This window comes from Hyaena hyaena, unplaced genomic scaffold (assembly GCF_003009895.1).
Source record: "Hyaena hyaena isolate Hyena2069 unplaced genomic scaffold, ASM300989v1 scaffold_1192, whole genome shotgun sequence".
NCBI lineage: Eukaryota > Metazoa > Chordata > Mammalia > Carnivora > Hyaenidae > Hyaena > Hyaena hyaena.
In genome coordinates, this window is record NW_024081828.1 from 35,841 (window position 1) to 46,216 (window position 10,376).

Sequence of the window (10,376 nt, forward strand, 5' to 3'; positions counted from 1 at the left end):
AGAGCGCTGAGGCCAAACCCCTTTCCTACAGTGTGTTTGAGACCCTGGAAAAGTTACCGAGTCTCTCTCCTTCTCACTGCTGCTCTGTGTAAAAGGGAATTACTGGAGTCCATACCTGTTAGGGCTCCTATGAGGATTCACAAAGGTTATGTACACATACACGTGACGTCTGGCATGTGGAACCATTCCGCGCGTGTCCCGGATGACTGTCGCTGCTCCTGTTACACCCAGCTCTGGCCCAGTGGACCTGAGACCGCCAGCAGATGCAAGAGAATGACAGGTGTCCTTCTCACATCTGGGAGCAGCAAACTCTCAGGGACTTAAGTTCACCAGCTTGCGTACTTATTTTATCCTTTACAATATATTTCAAAGCATAGCGTCTGGCCTTACCTAATGTAAACATGTAAGGGGAAATTTGGAATTCCATCATTCAGGAGTCAGCCAAGTGTAACTGAAGGGATTGGCCTGGGGACAGAGCACAAGGCCACCTGTGTGCTCTGGGCCACTGAGCAAAAGTCTCTGCCTTGATGGACCCGGGGTTCCCTTATCTCCTCGATGGGACAGGCATCCACGTGAGGGATGGGTGTGGCTCATAGTAGAAACTCAATAAATGGTGGTTATGATGTTCGCAATGCCTCGTGTGGAAAAGAGCTGTAATGTGCAAGTGTGAACTGTCACCACCATCTAGTGGCAGTGGTCAGAAATGTAGTCGCTGAGGAACGTGAGAAAAATAGTTCACCCTCAGAGTGTGTTCTCTTCCAGGGTACCCCCGGAGAGCAGCCCTGGCGCCCTGAGGTGTCCCCACAGCCCACAGATCAGCTGCCTGGTTCAGGAGCCACTTCTAGCTATATGCCGGCCGCGGCAGAGCTGGGGACAGGCATCCGGACACTGTCTGCCGTGGTTTGGACGAGAGACCCAGGGAAACGCGGTGTGGCCTGGCAGGAGTCAGGATGCTCTGGGCAACCCCACCCGCAGCACCACAGAGAGGGGCCCGATCCTCTCTTCCTTGTGAGGCTCGTACCCCTGTGACTCCCGCGTGCTGTTTGACTGGTCAGCCTGCTGCTTCGGCAGAAGGGACCAGGCGATAAAAGCACGCACTACCCCCACCGCACCCCAGACGCTGACCACGCACAGCATGCCAGCTAACGGCAACGTGGCAAAAGATATTTAAAATGAGTTCCTCAGGAATTAAGACAACAGTTCGTAAATGTGTGCACAAACTCCTATATGTCTTTTTCCCCCTCAAAGCACGACTATTTACATGTCCGTTGTAGATGGCTGTGCTGTTAGGGTGTAATGATGGGCACTGCATTTCCGTTCATGACTATTTACATGTCCGTTGTAGATGGCTGTGCTGTTAGGGTGTAATGATGGGCCTGCATGTCCGTTCATGACATTTACGGGGCTCTTCTATCTCGTGCAGATTCCAGCTTGAGTTACAACACGCTGCGTCCACAGTGATACAAGTGTGTATCACCTCACACATCATCTAACCGCTCAGTGGGAGCTGGAAATCACAGGGCAACGAATCAGGAACACTTACCCGACTGAGGACGTGCCGCCCACTAGCACTGGGCACACACTTGGTTAGATACTACAGAGTCAATGAATACATCTCAATTAATTCAACCTCCCTGCCTCCCTCATTTCGATGGAGACACTCCTTTTATTTATTTATTTTTTTTTTTGAATAGAGAATACTGCGTATTTCTTCCATGAAGGCTGTTTCTTTATGAAGGGTAATGTGGTCTGATAGGTACACGTCCTCGGTACATAAGAGTTCATGAGACACTGCGCTAAGCAAGTTTGTGGCTGGGACGCAGAACTGGCGGCCCTGCGGCTCGGCCCTGCCTGCACAGTGAGAAGAGCTCGACGCTTCAGGTTTCTGAGACCACACATGAAAATGTGGGCTGCGTGTGAAATTCTAGGTTTACGACTTCCCTCAAAAAACTAGGAGATGGGCTGGGCAGAGCCTGTGTACCATCCCCGCAGGGCCAGACAGACCAGAGCAGAACCTGGCGGCCCAGCAGCGTGGCACATGCGCTCACGTAGCCTCTGTTCTTGGCCACCCAGCACAGGGACACAACCGCGCTCTAACGTGGGCATCCGGCCTCAGGCCTCTGGCACACAGCATAGCCCGCCATCCTGCCCCGCAATTCTGTCACACCGCAGCTGCCATCCGGGGCCACGCGGGCTCTCCGTCCATGCCAGCCGGGGCCGCCAGGATCCTGCACAGGAACCCGCCGTGGCCCCCCCGGATGCCACCATGACCTCCACTGCTGCCTCGCCCACAACGGCTCTGCATGCAGCACTCACAGAGTTCTCCTGCAGCCTCTAAGCACACCCCTTCCAGAAGCTTCTCCTTGCAATGAGGAAGAAATCCACACACAGTCAGATAGCCTGAAAGGCAGCTGTCCCTTCTGCCCTCAGGGAGCGGCTTCCCCAACGAGTCACACCTGCCCCTCCACCCATAGGTAACACTGCTTCTTCCCCCGAATGTGCCCCCTCCTCTGGTTCAGGGCGGTGGTGCCTGCTAAGGTCTCTGACTGCAGGGACCCCCCACCCATGCCACCTCTGGTACTGCACTAGCCCTTCCTCCCGCTCTCGGAAGGCAGCCATGACTGCCATGGATGAAACACCACCACCCTTCCCTGCAGGCTTTGCTGCACCCAGGCTGGTTTTACCCTATGTTGTGTGTTTTCAGGCTTCTGTCTTCATCCACTGGATTTGCAGTTTTGGTGCCAGTTTTGTGCGCGCGCGCACGTGCACAAATCTCCATTCCAGTGCCCGAAGTGGTGCGGAGCAGACAGTGAAGTGACCTGGGCACGGGGGAAGGGCACCTGCAGAGGCTGGGGCTCTGAGGTCACGCCGCGCATCCAACAGCGCGCCCTCGCCCTGCATCTTCAGAGCTGCTCCCTCACTGCCTCCCTGTGGGGCGATCCTGTCACACGCCTATGGAACCATGAGTGGGACTCTGACACAAAGTTAAAGACACAGAACGCCCCAAAACTAAGAGTCCCTGGCCATCTCTTTGTTACAAAAGGAAAAGGGAGAAAACACGTGTAGAAAACGATGGAAAGCTCAAGTGTGTCAAGCTACCTTGAGATTCCAGGTATAATGTTCCTTAACCAGACAGGGTGAAAACCATCTCCTTTAAATCAGCTGCAATCACATCGCGCACAGATGGTGGGTCTTGTGTGTCCTGCACTTCGCTCCCAGAGTGAGAAACGATCTTCTAAATCTTCCTTATACGCGCATTGGAGACAAAAGCGCTTCGCACCGCGCTGGGACCTGCTCACAGCGTGGTGCGTTCTGCTAAGGGGACTTTTCTTGAGCGTGGGCCGTCTGTGAACTCGCCTGCCACGGACAGAGCTCTCACACGTGGAAGTGAAGCGGGATTCTGTGAGGCACAATGACAGCTAGTCCGGGGACAGATGCCTTCCCCCAGCGTCCCCGACCCGCCTTACATACAAAGAAAACTTCTCACCGGGTGACACAGCAGAGCAAGTTCATTAAATCAGACGCTAACAGTCTTCCTGCCAGACACCTGGATCTTCTGTGTCACATCGCTGCCCTGCGCTCAATCTCCTCAAAAACAAAAGGCTTTTTTTTTTTTTTTTTTTTACAAATAGTTTATTGTGAAGTTGGTTTCCGTATAACACCCAGTGCTCATCCCCACAAGTGCCCTCCTCCATGCCAATCCCCCCTCTCCCCCACATCCATCAGTCCTCAGTTTTTGTCAGCATTCAAGAGTCTCTCATGGTTTGCCTCTTCCCCTTTCCCCCACTGTTTCCCCCCTTCTTCTCCCCCATGGTCCTCCGTTAAGTTCCTCCTAATCCTCCTATACGTGCAAACATATATTTGTCCTTCTCTGCCTGACTTATTTCACTCAGCATAACACCCTCAAGGTGCATCCACGCTGCTACACAGGCCAGATTTCATTGTTTCTCATTGCCATGTAGTATTCCATGGTATAGATAAACCACATCTTCTTGATCCATTCGTCCGCTGATGGACACTTAAGCTCTTTCCATGTTTTGGCTAGAGGAGAAAGCAGGAAACAATCTCTTTGACCTCCACCGCAGCAACCTCTTACTTGACACATCCCCCAAAGCAAGGGAATCAAGAGCAAAAATAAACAATTGGGACCTCATCAAGATTAAAAGCTTCTGCACAGCAAAGGAAACAACCCACAAAACTAATAGGCAACCAACGGAATGGGAAAAGATAGTTGCAAATGACATATCAGATAAAGGGTTGATATCCAGAATCTACAAGGAACTCACCAAACTCCACGCCCAAAAAACAAACAACCCAGTAAAGAAATGGGCAGAAGATATGAACAGACACTTCTCCAAAGAGGACATCCAGATTGCCAACAAACACATGAAACGATGCTCAGCATTCCTCCTCATCAGGGAAATACAAATCAAAATGACACTGAGATACCACCTCACACCAGTCAGAGTGGCTAAAATCAGCAAATCAGAGAACACGAGATGCTGGCGAGGATGTGGAGAAATGGGCACCCTCCTACACTGTTGGTGGGAATGTAAACGGGTGCAGCCCCTCTAGAAAACAGTGTGGAGCTTCCTCAAAACATTAACAATAGAACTCCCCTATGACCCAGCAATAGCACTGCTAGGAATTTACCCAAGGGATATAGAAATGCTGAGGCACAGGAGCACATGCACCCCAACGTTCATAGCAGCACTCTCCACAATAGCCAAAACATGGAAGGTTTTCTTTTTAGATACAGCTTAACACCTTTTTCTATAGTTGAAATTTCTTCCTAATCATCTACTTCAACATTTGTGCACACATATTATTTATTTTATTTTGCTCCACATCCTTGTAAGAAAATCAACCAGACGGGCACCTGGGTGGCTCAGTTGGTTAAGTGTCTGACTCTCTGATTTCCACTCAGGTCATGACCTCATGGCTCATGTGTTCAAGGCCCACAACGGGATCCTCACTAACAGCACGGAGCCTGTGTGGGACTCTCTGCCTCCTCTCTCTGTGTCCCTCCCCCTGCTCATGCACTCATGCTCTCTCTCTCTCTCAAAATAAATAAATATTTTTTAAAAAGCAAAGAAAATCAACTAGACTCTTCTATTTCCTATGGAAATTCCTTTAGAGTTATATTATGATGAAACATTTCCATCCTAAAGGCTCTGACTTACCTTAACATCCATACTTAGCATTTATTAATCAACTAGTATTTGTCAGGTACTGTCCCCCGTTCTTCAGCATTATTGTTTTCTTTTTCAGCTTTATTGAGAAGTAACTGGTGCACAAAATCTACACGTAATTAATGCATACAATTTAGTGAGCTAAGTCATATGCACACACTCATGCTACTATTGCCACAATGAAGGTTAATAAACATGTCCATCACGCCCAAAAGCATCCTTGTACCCCCTCTTTTTTGTAGGAAAAACAGTTAATGTGAGATCTATCCTCTTAATAAAATGTTAATTGCCCAATACCTTACTGTTAACTCTAGGGATGGTGTTGTACAGCAGGCCGCTGAAACACACACATCTTGCATAGCTGTGATTTTACGCCCACTGAACAAGAACTGTCTGTGTGGTCCTCCCCCGCCCCCAGCCCATGATAATCACCATCCTAATGTCTACTTCTATACCTTTGGTGATATTAGATGCCTCATGAAAGAAGAACCAAACGTTATTCACAGTAGCCAAAATATGGACAGAGGGATGAGTAAAGAAAATGCAATCTATCCACACAATGAAATATGGTTCAGCCTTAAAACAGAAGGAGACCCTGTCATTTGCAAAAACATGGATGGGCCTGGGAGACATATATAAAATACATCAGTCCCTCGAGCTCTTTACCATTTACCCCCGCCCCCCAACTCTGAAGGTAAGAATTCCATTATGAGGTCATTCCACAAATACTTCTGTGCTCTTGCTATTTCCAAGTAAAGCTCCAGGACCGTTCCATGTGAAGGGAACACACATGGCCTCTGCCCATACCTGCCTTCTAGCGCAGTGTCAGAGGCAACACACAAACCATGACTACGTGCATGACCCACGCTGGCAGCGCCAGGGAGAAACAGTAGCTGGGCTCACGGATGTAGAAGAACGGGAGGTGTTTGCGCCCAGGCCAGGCGCACAGAGACCTCCAGCACAGTCCAGTCAGCCTGCACGTATCTGAGAGATCATTTCAGACAGAGAATGCAGAAGCCCTGGAAGACAGCACTCAACACGTTTGAGAAACCACGAGGCTGCGGCTGGGCTGGGGCACTGCAGAGCTGCAGCAGGTGGACGCGGGGCCAAGGAGCAGTGGGGGAGCCTGGGGTGGAGGCTGGGAGGACATCGTCAGGACCCCTGATGTTTTGCTGGGACAGGTGATAGACAACCCACTGGAGAGTTCTGACTGTAAGACTGATACACACCAACTTTGGAAAGACTCAATCCACTTACTGTGTTGAGAACAGACTGAACAAGGGCAAAAGCAGAAGTAAGAGAATCAGTTGGGAGACAGTTGCAAAAATCCAGGTGGACATGGCGGCTGCAGAGCCATCTGAGTGACTAAGAGAAGTGGAGGAAGGTGGGTACTGGCCATGGTGGGTAGAGCAGTGGGGCAGGAGAGATAAAGTAGTGAGAAATCACCATGCAGTTTACTGCTTTTTTAACCTAAGTAACTGAAACAGAGAAATGTCATTTTCCAAGAAGATGGGAGGAACAGGTTTAGGAGAGAAACTCTAGGTCTGTTTTGGACATGCCATGTTTGAAAAGCCTACTGGATGTATAAATGGAGACACTGAGTAGAAATTAGATGCATTCATCTGGGGTTCAGAGGAGGAATCTGCCTAGAGAAGTTTTTGGAAGAAGTAAACCTATAGATTATAGTATTTCAAGCCCTAAGTTAGACTGAATAGCAACAGGAAAAAGATCAGAGCCTGAGATGTCCAACATTCAAGGGGGAGGGACACTGAGTGGCATCAGCAAAGGCACTGAGGAGGCATGTATAGTTCTCATCAGGCTTTGTGTTTTGTTAGCAGCACATGCACTAAAATTGGAACAATAAAGACAAGACTAGCATGACCCCTGAACAAGGAAGACATGCACATTCATGAAATGTCCCGTATTTTCCACACGAACAAAACAAGAAGGTTGGTGAGAAACTAGAAGAAACTAGCAATCATAAAAACAAAGCAAAATGAACACATAAAAACTAAAGTTTAAATGAATAATAATTGAACTAAAGAATTCAATAGTTTCAGAAGCAGACTTCACCAAGTGGAAGAAACTATTGGCAATTTGGAGGATGAGACTTTGGAAATTTCCCAATCAGAGGGAGTAAAAACGGGCACCTGTGTGGCTAAGTCAGTTAAGCATCTGACTCATGATTACAGCTCAGGTCATGATCATGATCTCATAATTTGTGAGTTCTAGCCCTGTGTCAGGCTCTGTGCTGCCTGCTTGGGATTCTCTCTCTCTCTCTCTCTCTCTCTCTCTCTCTCTCTCTCTCTCAAAATAAATCAGTTAACATTAGGAAAAAAAAAAAAAAAGAGGGAACTAAAATGAAAAACAGTGAGGAAAGCCTATGGGAATTAGAGGACCCAGTAAAAAGGAAAAGATATTCACATGGAAATTCTAGTATATTTAAAACAATAATGGCCCAAAGTTTCCTGAACCTGAGGAAACAAATGGACATCCAAATCTATAACCCTCAAAGGCCCCCAAACAGGCTGATCCTGCAGCAGGCTACCCCGAGGCACGCTGTAATTACACTGTCAAAAGTCAGCAAGAGATGGGGCGCCTGGGTGGGTCAGTTGGTTAAGCGTCTGACTTTGGCTCAAGTCATGATCTCACAGTCCACAGGTTCGAGCCCCGCAATGGGTTCTGTGCTGACAGCTAGCTCAGAGCCTGGAGCCTGTTTCAGATTCTGTGTCTCCCTCTCTGACCCTCCCCTGCTCACACTGTCTCTCTCTTTCTCTCAGAAATAAATTAAAAAAAAAACACACATTAAAACATTTAAAAAATCAGCAAGAGAGAGGAGGAGACTTACATATGAGAACAAGCTTTGCCCAAATTAACACAGAGAGATGATAAAGACTAGCACACAAATAAGTGAAATAGGGGACAGGAAAATAAGATAAAAGATTAACCAAACTAAGAATTGGTTGTTTGAAGAGATAAATTAAGTTGACAAACCCTTAGCTCGACCAACCAAGTCAAAAAAGAAGAAAGAACCCAAATGCAGATAGTTATACATGATAGAGGAGAAATTATAGCTGACACTACAATAGATATAAAGGATCATAAGAGCCTACTATGGACACTTACACATTAGCAAACTGGACAACCTAGAAGAAACAGAGAAATTCTTAGAATCCCACAGTTTATAAGACTGAATCAGGAAGAAATCAGAAATCTTAACAGACTGCTACTAGTAAGGAGACTGAGACAGCAAGCCAAAATCTCCCAACAAAGAAAACAGCAGGATCAGATGGCTATTTTACCAAATATCTAAAGAAGAATTAACATTAATCTTTCTTAAACTCTTTGAATAAATAAACAAATAAGAGAAGACTCTTATGCTCATTATTTGAAGCCAGCATCACTGATACCAAAACCTGAAAACCTTATAGAAAAGAAAACTAGAGGTCCTATACCTTTGGATCATTTTGTTTCTTATTTGATAATTTTGTTTTCTGAAGATAATAAAGATAGTCTCAGATTTTAATGGTTTTCCCTTGAATGTGTGACTATAAACTGGCCCCTGGAAAGCTGGAGTTAATGTCCCCCAGTTGTGGCTGGGTCTCGGTACTCTTCCTCACAGGGCTGCGGCACTGGACGGTGGTCACAGAGGCGGACCTCACCTCCTTGTGATCCAGTTTTCTTACCTTTAAGAAATGAACTTGAGGAACAGAGCCTGTGACCTAGAGTAGCTAAGGGTTCAGCAAAATAGTGAATGAAATGTCTTTCTGTCCCTAAAATCTGTTGATTTCTCAAGCAATGTTAGCTAATATCTCCTGGCATTGTTTTTCTGTATTGTAGCATCCCACCCCCCAACCCCCCCGCCCCGCCCCAACTCCCAGCTTTAAGATATCTGGAAATCCCAATGGATGAATACACTTTTTATGCCAAAATACATTTTAAAATTCATGAGCCTGAAAATTCACTGGCTTTAAGCCTTTGGGTCGACACAGTGGGTAAGTGATCTAGGATGCAGTGGATGAAATGAATGTATCTGTATCTTCTGGGGACCCAGGAGAACACACTAGATTTTACTGGATAATACGTGACTTCTGTCACACCCAGGTTTGGCTAACACCCTTTACTTCCCTAGTCATGATTTCTGAATTGGTCAATTTCTTTCCAGGGTGGTTTTAAGAGACAGAGGGAGAGTGCACAAGTGAGAGAGAGAGGCAGGGGGGGGAGAGAGAGAATCTCAAGCCGACTCCACACTCTGTGCAGAGCCCTAGATGGGGCCTGATCCCACAGCCCTGGGATCATGACCTGATCCAAATTCAAGAGTTGGACACTCAACCCGACTTAGCCACCCAGGTGTCCCATCTTTTCAGATTTTTTACATAAAGGCATAAAAATGGGTTTTTTTTTGTTTGTTTTTTTAATAGTGTACTATGCTATTCACAGCTGAGGTTTGATAATCATACTGTGGTTTGTTATTCTGGGTTGTACAGACATGGCTGACAGCAAGAATTATTCACTCACTGTAGTGCATCACACCCCCTCCGCGCCCAAGCCCAGGGCCAACATGGATCTGACGCTCTCTGTGGCATAAGCATCACGTATGTCCACTCTGCCACAGGCACCTCAGGCCATCCCACTTTCCAAACTGCAGACTTGGCTTCAGATACTGGAGAGTGAGGCTGGTCGTGGGACAGCCATTCCCCATCCTGCAGGACTAGACTGGGGAAGATGCTCTAAGACAGAGGCTTGAAGCAAGAAAGAGGATTGTGGACTCACGCTCAGAAGTACCGGACGGAATGCCAAGGCCATTAGAGCAATCGTGCAGAGAGTAGCTTCCCAGGCACAGGGGAACCTTTCCAACCTCTCAGACATAGCAGTGTGGTTCCGTTACAGAGCGCAGGGGTGTCCATGGGGAAGCAGCAGTACAATTTGGAAATAAGGACAGAGAATTACTGGAAACTTAAAAAAATGTCCTGATACGGACCTTGAAACCTGATGCTTCATACCATAGAGGTGGTATAAACGTTCCCCTTGAAAATCAGATCAGGTCAGTGCACAGACTTTTAGGTGTTACATATTTTTAAACATGGGAATCTTACATCTCCATCACATTTTGAAATAAGAGGCTTCAAATCTGACGTGCACTGTGCAGATCTGTTGATGTGGGAGTATCTGCACCGGCATGCG

The 10,376-nt window shown here is 47.3% G+C and overlaps 1 non-coding gene across 1 annotated transcript; it reads left to right on the top strand.

Moving 5' to 3' along the window:
• The first annotated feature begins 7,015 nt into the window (after nucleotides 1–7,015).
• LOC120224574 lies at nucleotides 7,016–7,121 on the top strand. The gene has a single exon (XR_005526612.1). It is a non-coding gene; the product is annotated as a U6 spliceosomal RNA (small nuclear RNA).
• The last annotated feature ends 3,255 nt before the right edge of the window (nucleotides 7,122–10,376 follow it).